Source organism: Bison bison, unplaced genomic scaffold (assembly GCF_000754665.1).
Source record: "Bison bison bison isolate TAMUID 2011002044 unplaced genomic scaffold, Bison_UMD1.0 scf7180017863325, whole genome shotgun sequence".
In the NCBI taxonomy this organism is placed as follows: domain Eukaryota; kingdom Metazoa; phylum Chordata; class Mammalia; order Artiodactyla; family Bovidae; genus Bison; species Bison bison.
In genome coordinates, this window is record NW_011493897.1 from 903,063 (window position 1) to 919,421 (window position 16,359).

Genomic DNA, 16,359 nt, shown 5'->3' on the forward strand with positions numbered 1-16,359 from the left:
CTGTGAGAGCCCAGAAGCCTCCACTGCGGGTGCCCCCAACCAGCTGGCGGAGATGAAGAGGAGCAGGTGGACAGTGGTGCCACTGCCAGGCAACAGGATTGTACAGATACTTACATGCAAGAAGCAGGGAGGTTTGGGGGGAAATGGAAACTCAGAAAACACAGCCAAGGATGGGAGGCAGAAGAGCCTGTGGTGTGAGTGAGCTGAGTATGGTGATCTCCCAACTACACTGGCCCTGGCTCTCTCTGTTGTTTCCAACAATCATTTCCCTTTTCTGAGCCTTGTTTTCCTCACTTGCCAAAGGAAACCTAAGAGACCACTTCCAATTCTAAAGGCCTAGGACTTCAGGGCAGTATCTGGAGTCAGGGACAGGAGTGAGGCAGGTAATAGACAAGAACAATAACCGGTTTCAACAACGCAGCAAGAACATCTCGGGAATTCCAGGCAGTGGCCAAGCAGGGAACACGGTTGTGTTACTGCCATGGCTCTGTGAACGTCATGTGTCTGGGGAGGGGACGCCCCAGGATGCCAGTTTGGAAGCCAGGAAACTCATGTCCTGGTATGGTTTACTGTATGCCAGTGGTCTCTGGGGCTGCTCCTTGGCCGCCAGCAAGGGAGGAAAAGGCTTGGAGAGACAGCAGGGGGAGCAGGCTCTGAACAGCAATGGTGCCCTAGGGACCCTGGCTGGAGGGTGGCAAGTTCAGAGCTGTCCCTGGTGAGCGGCAAGTCAGGGGCTGGGCTGGGCTATGACTCTCAGGTCAGTGGGTGGAAGAGATAGAGGCCACTTGGCCTGATGATGTAAAAGTTAGGCTGGGATGCTTCTAAATACCAGCTTATGTCCCTAGCCATGAGCCTACCACCCCAGGCAGATGGAGGTGGCCTTGGTCTCTTCTCTGTCCAATGTCACTGGATCTCTCCCAGGTCGCCTGACTCCCTGCCTGGTGTCCTTTCTTGTCTCAGGCCAGTCAGACTCTGTGTGCCAGAGCTGTGTTCAGAAAACAGCTCGGTGAGATGCTGAGGAGTCAGAACCAGGAAGTCCTCCATTATGATGGGATATTGAGAGAAGGAATGAAGGAAAAACTGAGCCAAGGTACAGTAAGGATGTCAAATCCTTTGTCGGGCTTCCCTTCTGTGGTGTTTCTGAGGTGCATTTGAGCTTAGGAATCTCAGCCTTGGACAATGTTACTGCTGACGGTAATGAGAGGGGTCCTGTTACTTCAAACCTTCCATCTTATAGCTGAGGAAAGTGAGGCCCAGAAGGGGAATTGTCTGGTCCAAGATCACAAGCCCCTCAGTGCAGTAGAAACCAGGTCTCTTGGCCCCCCGAGCCCCAGTTCCTTTACCACCTGCTTGAAAGGGAGATGAAGGGGCCAACAGAAACCTTCCTGCCCTGTGCCCAGGAGGAAAGGAGACCGCCCATGGGTGCTTCTCTGGGGCTTTCTCTCTGGGTCTCACCAGCTTCTTTCCTCCAGCACGAGGGGCCAGATTGCTCACAATGTACAGCAGGGACATGATACTCCACAAGAAACCAGGCAGGGAATATTTTTAAACCATCCAACATGCCTTAGGGGGGAAAAAAAATCAAAACACTCTTCTAGATGCTGTGGAAACATTTCAAAAGATTCCAAGCCTAGAGGAAGCATCGTAAAATAGTGATCGTTTGAGTTTTTAAAGGGCCAATTCCAGTCTTCACAAAAGTTCCTGGAAATGGCCTGGTGTCCTGCTTAGAAGATGCCCCTGGAGCATGGAGACTCTGTGAGAGGTAGACAGATGGCAGAGGCCCTCCACTTGCGTTTCTACAGCTCCTTCTAAATCGAGTACGTGATTTATCTACTGCTTCCTAAGCCATCCTCTTTAATATACCCAGAGCTGACCATCACAGGGGCTGGTGGTGAGAGAGGTAGGAGAGAAACCCACAGGTGCAGAGAAAGAGCTTTGTTGTGATCAGCCTGTAATTCAAGACTTTCTCTATGGCTCTTTCCCATCAATTGGTAGTTTTAGCTCTTAAAATCCAAGTTTACTCTTACCTTCTTCTCCTCCTCCTTCTGTCTGGAATTCCCGTAGGCTTCTTGGTTCTCTGGCCGCCTGTCCTCTGCTGCCCACTCTTCCTCGCTCTCCAGCCTGTCAGTCGCTCCTCTCCCACCCTCTTTTTAATCGCTATCTGTCACCCTCCCTCCGCCCACTTCTTCCTACTCTTTCTCTCTCCTCCCACTTCCCCCTCAGGATCTCTCCCTCCCCTCTCCCTTTTGTGCTCCTAGGATCTTTGCTTGTTTAAAAAGTTTTCTCCCCTTGACCTGCTTGCAGCCTTTCCACACGGCGTTCTCCCCAGAAGGAGACTGAGCCCTCCCCCTCCCCCCGGCCCTCCCCCTGTCATTGTTGCCACAGTCCTCGAGCTAGCCCTCTCTCCTTCAGGCTGGTTGTGCAATGGTGCTAGTCTTTGCCTGCCCACCCGCTGCTGAGCTGCTTTCCTGGGGCATCAATGGGAAAACCGGTACTACCCCAGAGATCACTCTTCCCCATCCTTTTCCTGTTGTCAGAAAAATGGACTGCGCATTCACAGAGCAGGTTTTTCGGGGATGTCTACTATGCCCACATCAGTGAGCTGAACACAGAAAACATGCTCTCACAAATCACAAACACCAGCACCCAGAATAGATACCAGGGGTCACCTGAAAGCTCCAAAGGGCAGGGAGAGGGCATCTCCACTGCCCAGGACCACTCTCTCCTTCTCTAATGCAAAGAGAATACTTTTATGTGTCAGGCACCGGGATGGGGTGAGATAGATATGGATATAGATATGGATATAGACATAATATTACAAGCTAGAATCAGAATTTGGGGGGAAAATATCAACAGCCTCAGATAGGCAGATGATACCTCTCTAAAGGCAGAAAGTGAAGAGGAACTAAAGAGCCTCTCGATGAGGATGAAAGAGGAGAGTGAAAAAAACTGGCTTAAAACTCAACATTCAAAAATCTAAGATCATGGCATACAGTCCCATCACTTCATGGCAGATAGATGGCGAAACAATGGAAACAGTAACAGACTTTATTTTCTTGGGCTCCAAAATCACTGCAGATGGTGACTGCAGCCATGAAATTAAAAGATGCTTGCTTCTTGGAAGGAAAGATATAACAAACCCAGACAGTGTATTAAAAGGCAGAGACATCACTTTTCAGACAAAGGTCCATCTAATCAAAGCTATGGTTTTTCCAGTAGTCATATATGGAGGTGAGAGTTGGACTATAAAGAAACCTGAGTGCCAAAGAATAGATGCTTTTGAACTGGTAGTGTTGGAGAAGACTCTTGAGAGTCCCTTGGACTGCAAGGAGATCAAACCAGTCAATCCTAAAGGAAATCAATCCTGAATATTCATTGGAAGGACTGACGCTGAAGCTGAAGCTCCAATACTTTGGCCACTTGATACAAAGAGCTGACTCATTAGAGAAGACCCTGATGCTGGGTAAGATTGAAGGCAGGAGGAAAAGGGGGTAACAGAGAATGAGATGGTTGGATGACATCACTGACTCAATGGACATGAATCTGAGCAAACTCCAGGAGATAATGAAAGACAGGGAAACCTGGGGCGCTGTAGTCCATGGGGTCGCAAAGAATCGGACAGGACTTAGCAACTGAATAACAATAGGGCCAGCCTATGCTAAGTGGGAGAAAAGATTGTTCCTTGTCCGCAAGAGGCTGATATTCTAGTTGCAGAAAAGAGCTATTCAGATAAAGCAGTTAGTATAAAGGCAGTATCTATATGTATTTATCGTCAATGCATAATGATATAATGAAGTGTTAAATTGGGTGGGGAAAACACCATTTGGACAACATGTTCATTAGAGTGATGTCTGATAATGGTGAAGGGGGCAGGGAAAGGCATATTTACTGAAGGCCTTCTAAGTACCAGGCATTCTCACCTCACAACACTGCAGGGTAGATGCTCTGTTATTATTTCCATTTTATAGAAAAGAAAATTCAGACTCAGAGAAGTTTAGTGACTTGCCCAAGATTATTCAGTTAATAGGTGGAGGAAATGTCTGCCTGATGCTAAAGGCCAGGCACTTTCTCCCCATGGCTGTAGAGGAAATTCTCATGAAGCCTGTTTACCTGGTCAGAGAAGCGGGGCACAGGGCCCTCCAGCTGGAAGCAAACAGACCTGCAGATGCCACAAGAAGGATGGGCTCCAGCCCTTGCAGGAGAGGTTGTCTTTGACCATGACTGTGAGTCCAGCGGGTCCAGCCCCATCTGAGGTTTCCAGGAAGAGACCAATCATCTTCTCTATGAGTCTTTTAAGGTGGCATTTTGAAAAGTGCTTCTTTTTTGCTTCTCCTGATGGGCAAGAGGGCAAATGAATAGACCTTTCAATGTCTCCTCTACTCAATGTGTCTCTGACTCCATCAGTTTCCTTCCCAAGACGCTGGGGTCCAGATGTTTAAACAGCCACTCTCCTTAGAGCCTATAAGGGTAACACATGCAAATAAGTTCTGTCAGCATCTCCCTTCAAGAGTGATGAGTCCCTCTTGCCTCATTGGAGGGTGTTAATGCGTCACTGGAGCCCTGGTTTGTGGGCTGAGGTCACACACTTTTCTGCCAGTGGAGATTCAGACACCATAGTCGTAAGCTGTCCCCTTAAAGACATACTTTCCAGTGGTTAAAATGAGCAAGAACATCCTGTTCCAAGAAGCAGAAAGCAAAAGAAACACAGACTTCCTTGCCCCTGGTACTCTGGTCTATGAATCTACTCTCAACACATCTCAAGTTTTAGTCCCCAAGAAAAGGCCTGAGTCACAACCAAGCTTTTTCTTGGGCTTAAGGCAGGTGAGACTTTTTTTTCTGATTCCAAAATTAAGAACTCTGTGGTGGGCTTGTACCTGCAGCCTCCACGGAAATGAGAAGAGGAGGAGGAGGAATCCAGGATCAGCCAAGCCTGATGCTCTCCCACTGAAGCCAGGGCATGAAGACAACAGCTGGATGCAGCATCACTGGGCTTCTGTGAGTCCCAGGTCCACGCATTGCATCCACAAAGATTGGGACCTTCTTCTGGGAAACGTTAGAATGGGCTTTGTCCTCTAGATCTGAATGGAAGTCCTTGAAAGCAAGAAGGCTGGGAATTTTATTTTGGTTGAATCATCAGCAGTGTCTAGAGTGTGCAGTGCATATCCGGAGCACACCTGTCTCTTATAATAAATTATGCATTCTTGGTCTATCCACACCTACCCACCTCACAAGGACTAAAAAGGGCTTGCTTCTCCTTTATTCTGAAAGATGTTTTCAGTCAAGTCCATGGTATCTAGGTGATCTATTGGCAAGCATCTTAAAATACAAGGTCAAGAAACTTTCCGTCAAATATGCCATTAATGCAAGTGCCTGCAGACACATCACTCAAAGGAGAGTCATTTCCTTGCATGTGAAATAGCTATAACACCCCAGGCCTGTCTTAATAATCCAGCCAATAATAATAAAAAGCAAACTCATGAGCAAAAGTGTTATATCTCCTCCCAAATTAGTGTTCTCCTGGAGTCAAGTTATTATGCAAGATTAGAGGCATTTAGACGGAGAGGGCAATGGCAACCCATTCCAGTACTCTTGCCTGGACAATCCCATGGGTGGAGGAGCCTGGTAGGCTGCAGTCCATGAAGTTGCTAGGAGTCAGACACGATTGAATGACCTCACTTTCACTTTTCACTTTCATGTATTGGAGAAGGAAATGGCAACCCACTCCAGTGTTCTTGTCTGGAGAATCCCAGGGACGGGGGAGCCTGGTGGGCTGCCGTCTATGGGGTCGCACAGAGTCAGACATGACTGAAGTGACTTAGCAGCAGCAGAGGCATTTAGAAGACTAAGACTCTTCCCTGTTTTCTGTTTTAATTTTCTTTCTCTCCAACCCCCCTGCCCCCCATCCCCAAAGGTTAATCTCATGTTCAGATAGCTAAATATTCAAGGTAGAAAACACAGGACTCAGAGCAAATAAACTTGTGGTTAGAGTGCTTGGGTCCAGATCTTGACTCCATTCAGCAGCCGTGGGTCCTCTTTTGCCATGTGGGGACCCATTTGGAGCATCAGAGTTGGTATGAAGAGTAAGTTGAAGACATTTGAGATTCACTAGGCAGAAAGACGGAGAAGGCAATGGCACCCCACTCCAGTACTCTTGCCTGGAGAATCCCATGGATGGAGGAGTCAGGTAGGCTGCGGTCCATGGGGTCGCTAAGAGTCGGACACGACTGAGCGACTTCACTTTCACTTTTCACTTTCATGCATTGGAGAAGGAAAGGGCAACCCACTCCAGTGTTCTTGCCTGGAGAACCCCAGGGACGGGGGAACCTGGTGGGCTGCCGTCTATGGGGTCGCACAGAGTTGGACACGACTGAAGTGACTTAGCAGCAGCAGCAGGCAGAAAGAAGGCTTCTCGGAGTTTCCCTTATCTGACTAGAAGCAGCAGCTTCTGGGAAATGAGACTACTATAAATCCCCTCTCCAGGGAAATTTCATGGCCATGAAGAAGACAGAATGATCACTCTACTTGCATAAACAAACATTATCACAACTTTCTTGTCTCCCATTTGTTCTCCTAAATACCTGTTTGTCTTTTCTAAGGAAACCTATTTATTCCTCCCATAGAAGTCTTTTCTACCCTCCTCCCCGCCACCACCCCACCCCATCTCTTCTCTAAATTAAATATATAAGCCTCTAACTTTAACCATTTAGTGAGCTAACTACTTTTGTTAGCTCCCCTATGCATTTGGGGAAAAAAATCTCTTTTTGTGCTATTAATCTCTTTCGTGAGTTCAATTCATGGTCCACTCTACCCACCCCGACTCCCCCAGCCCAAGTACTGAACCAAAAGGACAGAGGACAATTTTTTTCTCCCTGACAGCCACATCTGGTCCACTTTTAAAATAAAGACAATGATAGTACCTATCAAACCTGTAGATTATTTATGAAGATTGAATGAGATGTATATCATGTTTGGCTTATAGTGAGTGTTAAATAAATATTCTCTCTCATGTGTAAAATACATAGAGATCTGTTCTGAAGATCAAAATTAAATTATAGATGGGAGAATACTACGGAAAGAGAAAAAAATTAACAATGGAACATGGTGTTATCACCATTATAGTAGCTATAACTATTATGGCCACCATTATTGCCTCCTGTAAGCAAGGCCACCAGATACGGCCACGCAGATATGCACTGCACACATCCAAAGTTACCATTCACTTAAAACTGTCCCTTTGTACTCGGGAACACATGACATGTACTTTTCCAGCAGACCTGTACTTGCCTCACGGCATCCTCCTCCCAGAGTCTGAGGAACATCACTGTTCTGTAGAGTCATTTATTCACTTATCTTTAATTCAGTGAAGGTATATTGAGGACCTACTATGTGTGAGGACAGGGCATACAAAGATATATGAGAGATAAATTCTGCCCTGATGCTCCCCATGACTGGAGAGAGCCCTGTGTACCAGTAAGCTGAATGCAGTGTAATTAGTGCTAAAGTGGACATATGTAGGACAACTGGGCTTCCCTGGTGGCTCAGATGGTAAAGAATCTTCACCCAGTGTGAGAGACCTGGGTTCAATCCCTGGGTCAGGAAGATCCCCTGGAGATGGGAATGTCAACCCACCCCAATATTCTTGCCTGGAGAATCCCATGGACAGAGGGGATGGGCAAACTACTGAGTCTCAACGTCCTGGTCTATAAAATGGTCATAATAACACCATCTTCACAAGTTTATTCTTTGAACATCAATACACCTTTGTTACTCTTGCAAGCTCTGGGATGGAGGTGAGATCTCAGAAGAGAGTCAGAGGCACCAAGGTGCCTTCCCTCCTCAGACAGATCTTACATCCCCAGAATTGCCTGCCCACCCTTCTTTCTGGAGCCTCTGGGACTTTTCACCCAAAGGAGATCTTGCTACTGAGCAAGGAGCATTGTGCAAGTGACCTGGTGAGCTCAGCCCTTCCTGGGCTGTAGCGACTTCATTTGTAAAGTAGGAATTCTGAGACTATCAGAAAGGAAGTCAAATTGTTTTCGGAAAAACAATAGCAAAGTAACTACAAGTCATTAGCTTCCTCCCTGGGGCCAGAAATCAAGCTGTCTGGGAAGCTGAAAGGATTGGTAGAGCTGTTTACCTAAAGACCTCTGAACGGGACCCATAAATTAATTCCTGGGCATGACTTTCTGGAATGAGAGGAGGTGAGTCATGGAAGTGGGAGAACGCCTGAGAGTGGAGATTTTGTATTGTTCAGGGCACGGCTGAATCCCTGATGCTGGCTTGCCTTTTCTGGTCCTCTGGGTGTGGGTTTCATTTGGATACGCATGTGTCAGTGGGCATCTGCCCTCTGACATGGCTCTTAGTAAGTTTCTTCCAAGAGCAGAAAGCCAAAAAGAAAGCCCTGTTCCTGCCCTCCCCCTGGAGGCCTCTGGGGAGCCAATGGCTTCTCAGTCAGGATGCTCTAGAAATTCCTCCCTGGACAGGAGTATCCTCAGTAGCAGGAATGGACCAAGTTAGGATCCAGGATCATGACTTCTTAGAGAGTGTCCCACAGGTATCAAGGACTCACTGGAGCTGGGAGAGAACTTAAAGAGTGACTGAACCGGATTCGCATACTGAGGCCCCCAGTGGGGAAGCGGCTTGTCCAAGGTCAGCAGCAGAAGCCAGCCATTTAGAGTTTAGCCAGAGGGTTTTAATTGAATATTACACTCATGGACCTCTAGAAGACTTATGGTGGGCTTCATGGGGCTGAGAAACTCCTATATTCATACACAAAGCTTTAGGGGAAGAGGGACCATGTTCTTGATCTGATTCACAAAACACCCTTGCCTCAGAAAAGGGCAAAGATCATTGCTCTAGGTCTATAAGGTCAAGAAAGGTTATTTGCCACTAACCTTCAAAGTAATTGAAATGACTGACAAATCTAACAGAGGCCAACATGTTCTCCCTTTCCTCTGACCTAGAAGTATGTTAGCAAACAGAACGAAATCTGTCCTATTGACATGAGGTGAGTTTCTCTGCTAAAGGTCTAGAAAGGCCCTATGAGATCAGCTTGACCACTGCTTCCTTTTTATAACTTCAAACTTGCACAGCTAGCCAAGACCAGCATCCAACTTTCATCACACCTCATCTAGCACTCTTTCCACTGCCTCCTAAGGTTTCCAAGTGTTTATTAAGCACCTTCTGGATGGTCATGAAACTGTCCCAAATGCTAGAGGAGCTTCAGGATTACAAAGTCCAACTCTTACCTCAATGAATTTGTAAATGTGTTGGGAAAATGAGTAAAAGAATTATATGTTCCTTAAGCTTCTCTAAACAATTAAGGAAAAGTACGTAAGTGTACTAGTCAGGGTTCTGCAGAGAAACAGAACCGATAGGATATATAGAGATAGAAGGACATATAAGGAAAGATCTATTATAAGAATTGGCTCATAAAATTATGGAGGCTAAGATATGCTGCAATGTGCTATCTGCAAGCAGGGCAACCAGGAAGGCCAGTGGTATAGTTCAGTCTGAGTCCAGAGGCCTGAGATGCAAGGGAGCTGATGCTGTGACTCTCATAGTAAGGCTGAAGTTGGGGTAGGGAGTGGGGATGGTGTACTAGCCTAAGTCCCAGAAGCTGAAGGCCCAAGACCCAATGTCCAAAGGCAGAAGAAGATGGACATCCCAGCTCAAGAAGAAAATTCAGCCTTCCTCTGCCTTTTTGTTCTATTCAGGCTTTCAGCAGACTGGATAGTGCCAGCCCAGAATCAACTGTTAATCTCTTCTGGAAACATGCTCCTAGACATATCCAGAAATAATGTTTTACCAGTGATCTGGGCATCCTAGCCCAGTCAAGCTGGTGCATGAAATTAATTATCATGGCAAAAATAAGAAATTCTGGGGAAGACAGACAACTGCTTGATCCCTAGACAGCTCTAGCCAGCTTGACCCATGAGAAGTAATATTCATTCAAAAATTAGTTGTTGGTGCTGATCTCTAAGATCCCTTTCAGTCTTGAAAACCCTTTGACTGTGTGCTGGACTCTAAAAAATGAAGCATAAGCCAGATGATTTGTTTATAAGTTTGTAATCTTTAACAAACTAATAGAGATTGTTTAAATAATTAGTGATTTAAGGGAAAAGGGACAAAAATGGCTCCAAACTGAAAATGGTTGCATCTTAAAAGTTCCAATGTGAATTGATGGTATGGAATTTGGAGCATATTTTCCCACAGAAATAATGTTGTAAAGGGTAGTTAGCTTCCCAAACTAGGCCCAAAATGTTTATTTAAGGACTAATGTTTAACTACAGAGCTGAGAATACCTAGTTAAGATGGTCTCTGGATGGGAAATAATGATGCCAAACTCTGACTGGAGACACCAGGAGTACATCTCACACTTTAGAATTTCAGACTCAAGAATCTCTACCCTATACCTACATCAAGGATACACTCCTCCTACCTCCCTCTCTTCATCAGTCAGTTCAGTTCAGTCGCTCAGTCGTGTCCGACTCTTTGCGACCCCATGAATCACAGCACGCCAGGCCTCCCTGTCCGTCACCAACTCCCAGAGTTCACTCAAACTCATGTCCATCGAGTCAGTGATGCCATCCAGCCATCTCATCTTCTGTCGTCCCCTTCTCCTCCTGCCCCCCATCCCTCCCAGCATCAGACTCTTTTCCAATGAGTTAACTCTTCTCATGAGGTGGCCAAAGTACTGGAGTTTCAGCTTCAGCATCATTCCTTCCAAGGAACACCCAGGGCTGATCTCCTTTAGAATGGACTGGTTGGACCTCCTTGCAGTCCAAGGGACTCTAAAGAGTCTTCTCCAACACCACAGTTCAAAAGCGCTCAGCTTTCTTCACAGTCCAACTCTCACATCCATACATGACCACTGGAAAAATCATAGCCTTGACTAGACAGACCTTTGTTTACAGGAAAGGGTAATAGCATTTTATTGATCACCTAACTTTCTTAAGGCAAGGACCGACCTCCTCCTCCTTTCATAAACAAATCCCTGAGCTCAGCTACAAACAGAAAGCTTTATTTTTTCAAACCTTTATAGTATTTTCCTAATTATGAAAAGTAATAGTGTATTGGGCTTCCCAAGTAGCTCAGTAGTAAAGAACCCACCTGCCAATGAAGAAGATGTGGGTTTGATCACTAGTTTGGGAAGACCCCCTGGAGAAGGAAATGGTAACCCACTCCAGTACTCTTGCCTGGAAAATCCCATGGAGAGAGGAGCCTGGAGGGTTGCAAAAGAGTTGGACACGACTTAGCAACTGAACAACAACAACAATAGTGTATTATTGTAAAAATTTAATGATACAGAAAAAGTATCAACAGGACTTAAAATCACCTGTAACCACTGTTAAAATATTGGTATCTCTTTTTTAGCCACCATATTCTTATCCTTATAATTTTTTTTTTTTTTTTTACAAAATTAGAATTGTATTACAAACACTGCTTTGTAGTCTGTTTTTTTTTATACTTAACAGTATGTCAGGGACATTTTCTATGTCACTAGTATACATCTTCTTCACCTTTTTAATGATTATCTAGAGTGTAGTGAATGGAAATGACACCCAAAGGTAATTTAATGTGTTTGTGCCTTTCTCTCTGTGAGGATGTTAGCACTGCACTAGAATTCCCAAAGCTGAGCATCTGTTCGGGACCTTCCAGACTGATTCCAGCAGATATGTCCCCTTCAACTATTGCTAAGTCCTTAGGTTGCATAATTTCTTACTCTGTAGATTTAACAATGTTCCTTTAATGATATTATTGGGCATTTCAACCTTTTTGTTAATATAAATATCACCATGTTGAAGGTAAGTGGCGCCCTTTTAATTTCTAAGACAAGGTAATCTGGTGCCGCTGACACATTCCGCTGTCTGCCCCAAATAAATTACTCCATGTGATTCCTAGCCCTCATTTCAAAGCCTCACAAACAACTCGTGGGAAAAAGCAGAATTTCTGAACAAAACAATTCAAAACAAAACAAAAATTACTAGCCTCCCCTATTCAACAACCCCTTCCCCACCACATACATAACACACAAAAGGAAGTGTCTGAGTGAGTGGTGAAACACTGGGGAAGATAAGGGTGACCTTGACCGATCCTGAGAAAATCCTTCAAAAGTCTTGAGAGATTACTTCTGTGGGTAAACAGAAGTAGATGTTTAAATCCTGAACAGTGAAAACAAACAGCTCTTGCCACTGCCATCAGGTCCGCTGCCCTCAAAACCACCAGCCCTACCCATGTTTCTGTGAGCTCCCACACAGCCTAGGGATTGAGGTATCAGCTCTGCCTGTGACGGTGAAGACACGGGAAAAGGCAAGGGCTGATGGGACCGTGAGAGGCTGGGGAGAAACGCGCTAATCATGGACTCGAGAGACCTGAGTTCGGGTCCTAACTGACACTTAGAGAGCAGAGTGGCCTTGAGAAGTCACTCATTCTCTTTGGCCCTCACTTTTCCATCTTGGTTAAAGGAAGGAATTGGGTTGAATTGCATTCACCATTCCTTCCAGCTCTAAAATTCACCATCACTATGATTCTAAGTGATTGGTTCTCTCCAAACCAAGCCAAAGCTTGGAAGAAGTTGAAGTTTGTCTTGGATGCCCAACTGTTCTGCTCTTGGAGGTGTTCCCCTCCCAGCAGTTTGGGAGCCCAAAATATGTTCTTAGACCTGTTTTATTCCAGATGGTGGCACTGTGTTGAGAATTCCAGATAAGAACAATAGAAATGAGCTTATGCTTGGAAGTGTATTCTAATTAGGATGCTTTCAGCTGTTAGTTACAGAAAATCCAGGTACAGTCAACCTCATACACCACTACACTGTGGGAAAGCATAGGGAGCATTAATGCTAATGGATGGCTCTATCACTGATCCATTTATTTATTCATTCGTTCCATCATCCATTTGTCTAGTTTTTAAAATGCACAAAGTTTGGTACTGTGCTGAGAACTAGATATTTGAGTGACTCAAACATAGCATGTAGACCAGAACTTAGTGGTATAATAAAGCTCCAGATGCTCCCAGACTCTTCTGAGAATCAACTGGGTGATGTTACCAGAAGGGAGACCCACAGGCATGGAGAACTAGTTGGAGGAGAAATGCTATCTTGGTTTAGATTGCTGAGTCTACAAGGACATTTTGATACCCAAGGAGTCCATCTGGATTGAGGGGGCTGGGCAAAGCATGCTGGAAGGAGCTGGAAAGGACTACAGAAGGGATCCAGTTGGAGCTCTGGTCTAGAAGAACATAGAATAGAAATCAGGAACCATGCATGTCAGCATCTATTCACCTCCACACAAGGGTGCAAACAGAGCATCTCACTCACTTCCAGGTCTGGCTCATTGACTTATTGATGGGTCTGCAAGAGGGCACATCATGATGGTTGAAGCACAGGTTGAAAAGGATGGAACCTTGACAGGCGACTTCAAACAGCTACTGATAATGATACCAACGAACACTAAAAGTGCCAGACAGTGACCTAAACCTTTAATATACAGCTCATTTAATCTTCATAGTAACTGTGGTGTTATATTCCCATTTTACAGAGGAGGAAAGCAAGGACAGAGACTTTGTTCAAGGTCATCCAACATTTCTGTGGTTGAGCTAGGATTTGAATCCAGGCAATCTGATCTCAGTGTCTGTTCACTCACCATAAAATAAATTACATGACAAAATAAATCACAAGCAAAATAAATGTGAGAAGGGCTGCAGCAGAGCTAAGATCAGAAGACTGTAGAAACCGAAAAAGGAGCAAGTAGTAGAAGTGCCAGGGAAGCTCCCTAAAGGAGGTGACGTGATGATGTCTTGAAGAGTGAGCAGAAGTTCTCCAGACAGAGGAACGGGAGCAGTCCACCCCAGGCAACAGGAGCCAAGACCTGAGGTGAGAAAGAAAACTGGCATTTTTGAAGACCAAAAAATAATTCTACAACAGCTGGACTGAAAGGTTCATGGGAGCTTGGCTTGCAGAGCCAAAGTGTGGGGCCAGATTGTTAAGAGCTTTGCAAACCACATCAGTTTGTTCTGCAACAACAGGGAGCCAAGGAAGGAGATGAGTCAGGACTCCTTCAGTTTTCAGGGATCTGCAGGATGATTGCCTAGTTGCCTTATCCCACCTTTCACACCCAGTGTAAAATCACTTCTGCTTTGGCCACCAGGTAGAGCTCAGGGCTGGGTGACTTCAGTCCTACTGCCAGGCCAGGGTTGGAAGGTGAGGGATGACAGAGCCAGGCAAGACACCCCATCTACTTTCCACCATAGAAAACTGTTTGTCCTGGGAGCCCTGAATCCAAGAAAATCCAAGTAGGGGCCAGCACTTATTTTCCTTAAAATCTCTGTACAGATCTCAAAGAACACAGTCCCTCGGTTGGAAGGCTCCCTTCTTAAGCGGAAGGATGAAGAGACAATGGAACATGACTTTCCCCTTAACATGAATAATACCAATCCACCGGTCTATTCCTGTTCTTATTTTCTCCCGGACACACCTGCAGACTGACCGAACATAATGGGTCTGTCAGATCACAAGCTGTTGTCTCTACATTCAAAGGTCTGTAGGTACAAGAGCTCTCAGGCCACCTGTTTCTTGTGTCTCTGCTGACCATTGGGAAAAAGGCTACAGGAGGTCCTGCAGCCTCAGGGGCAGAGTGATGCCATCACAGGGATAGCAATCCAACAGTAGCCCCAAAGCCTTCCAAACAAGGCATGTCACAAAGAAGTTGAAACTCAACTCAAATGTAAGCTCTGTCACCAGGTGGCTGTATGACTTGGGCAAGTCCCTTAACCTCACCAAGCCCCAATGTCTCCATGGCGAAAAAAAAAAAGTTGCGGGTGGGGGTGGGGTATGTTTTTGTGTGTGTGTGAAAAAGCTATTCTGGCTCTGACAAATTCGTCGCAATACTGTACCAAACTAATGTGTTCCAAATTGCGAAGTGCCACGCAACTGATGTTATTATCAGTCAGACTCTTGCTCTCCACGCTGTGGGGAAAGCTCTTCCTAAAAGAGAAAACCATGCAGGCTTGTTGGTGGCATGTCAACAACCAGAAACAGCCTAGTACAGGGCTGTGTCCATGATTCTAGAGCCAAGCAGGCAGAGCAGGCAAAATGCAAGAAGTATATCTGCTTCTGCACAAACCAGAGTGGACCCCGGCCGGGAGAGGAGAGTTTTCCCAACAGCTATTGTGCCCAGGGCCTTCGTGCATCCTGCTCCTCCTGACCCCAGTCTCCACTCTCAGCCCAGGTGATGGAGTCTGGCTCAGAGGCGCTGGGGTCCAGAAGTTGTGGCACAGGTCCTTCCCGAGGATGTGGGCAAATTTTAACATAAAGCCTTATAAAATGTTTGTGCTTTATTTTTGATAAAGTAATGAGGCAGGCCATTTAAAGACTGGCTGTTTCCAGTTTGGTCAGTCTGGCCCACAAACAATAGCTTACAGAGGAAGCAGGGCTGAGCCTGGGGGAAAGAATGAAAGGAGGAGAGCATCATTATTTGAAAGGTTGACATGAAGAGGAGGATTTAGCTCATTCTGGGCAGCTATAGAGGTTGCAGCTAGAACCTGAGGGGGGAAGGAGGGGGAGGAAGGGGGCCAACAACTCACTCTTACTAGGCATCTAAGTGTTTCCGACACATAATCTTCACAACAATACCATGAAGGGGTTACTGTTAAATATTACCAACCTCTGTTTTAAAGATGAGGAAACTTAGGCATAGAGGTTAAGCAGCCTGACCAAGCCACACAGCAAGCAAATGACTGAGCCAGGCTCCAAACATTCTGGCCCCAGGGTCCTAGAAATGTTTTCTGTCGCCGGTGACTCAGACAGTAAAGAATCTGCCTACAGTGCAGGAGACCCAGGCTCAATCCCTGGGTTGGGAAGATCCCCTGGAGGAGGGCATGGCAACCCGCTTCAGTATTCTTGCCTGGAGAATCCCATAGACAGAGGAGCCTGGTGGTCCATGGGGTTGCAAAGAGTCAGACATGACTGAGCACCTAACACACTTTTTTTTGCTATGAGGAAGTACTTTCAGAGTTTACCAATTTAAAGACAGAGGTGTTTTATGGAAGGATTTAAGCCAAGGCTAAAGGGCCATTTTCAAGGGATGTTGGTTCAGTAAAGTTTCTTGTCAAGAAATATCAGAAACTAACACTTCCTACTTTTAGCCAGAGGAGAAGAAAAAGGAGAAGGAGAGGAAAGAAGAAGAGGAAGAGGAAGAACAAAATGAGGTGGGGGCAGGGCACATTTGTTGGCAGAGTGTTGGGAGAGGAATGTAGAATAAAAGAATATTCTGCAGCTCCAGATTCAAGAAGGACCAGACAAGGACTGCTCTAGGATCCAGGGAGCAGGAGCTGATTAACCGCTTCTTTGGGGGCACAATT

The 16,359-nt window shown here is 45.8% G+C and overlaps 1 protein-coding gene and 1 long non-coding RNA gene across 2 annotated transcripts in view; both read right to left on the reverse strand.

Moving 5' to 3' along the window:
* The window catches only part of GJA5 (gap junction protein, alpha 5, 40kDa), a 17,979-nt gene extending 15,563 nt beyond the window's left edge, over window positions 1–2,416 (reverse strand). Inside the window, exon 1 of the mRNA XM_010833245.1 lies at window positions 2,028–2,416. The gene's annotated coding sequence lies outside the window, so the exon portion shown is untranslated. The remainder of the gene's footprint in view (window positions 1–2,027) is intronic.
* A 1,860-nt stretch (window positions 2,417–4,276) lies between these two features.
* Window positions 4,277–16,359, reverse strand: part of LOC104983726 — a 95,384-nt gene continuing 83,301 nt past the window's right edge. Inside the window, exon 2 of the long non-coding RNA XR_824674.1 lies at window positions 4,277–4,459. This is a non-coding gene — a long non-coding RNA (uncharacterized LOC104983726). The remainder of the gene's footprint in view (window positions 4,460–16,359) is intronic.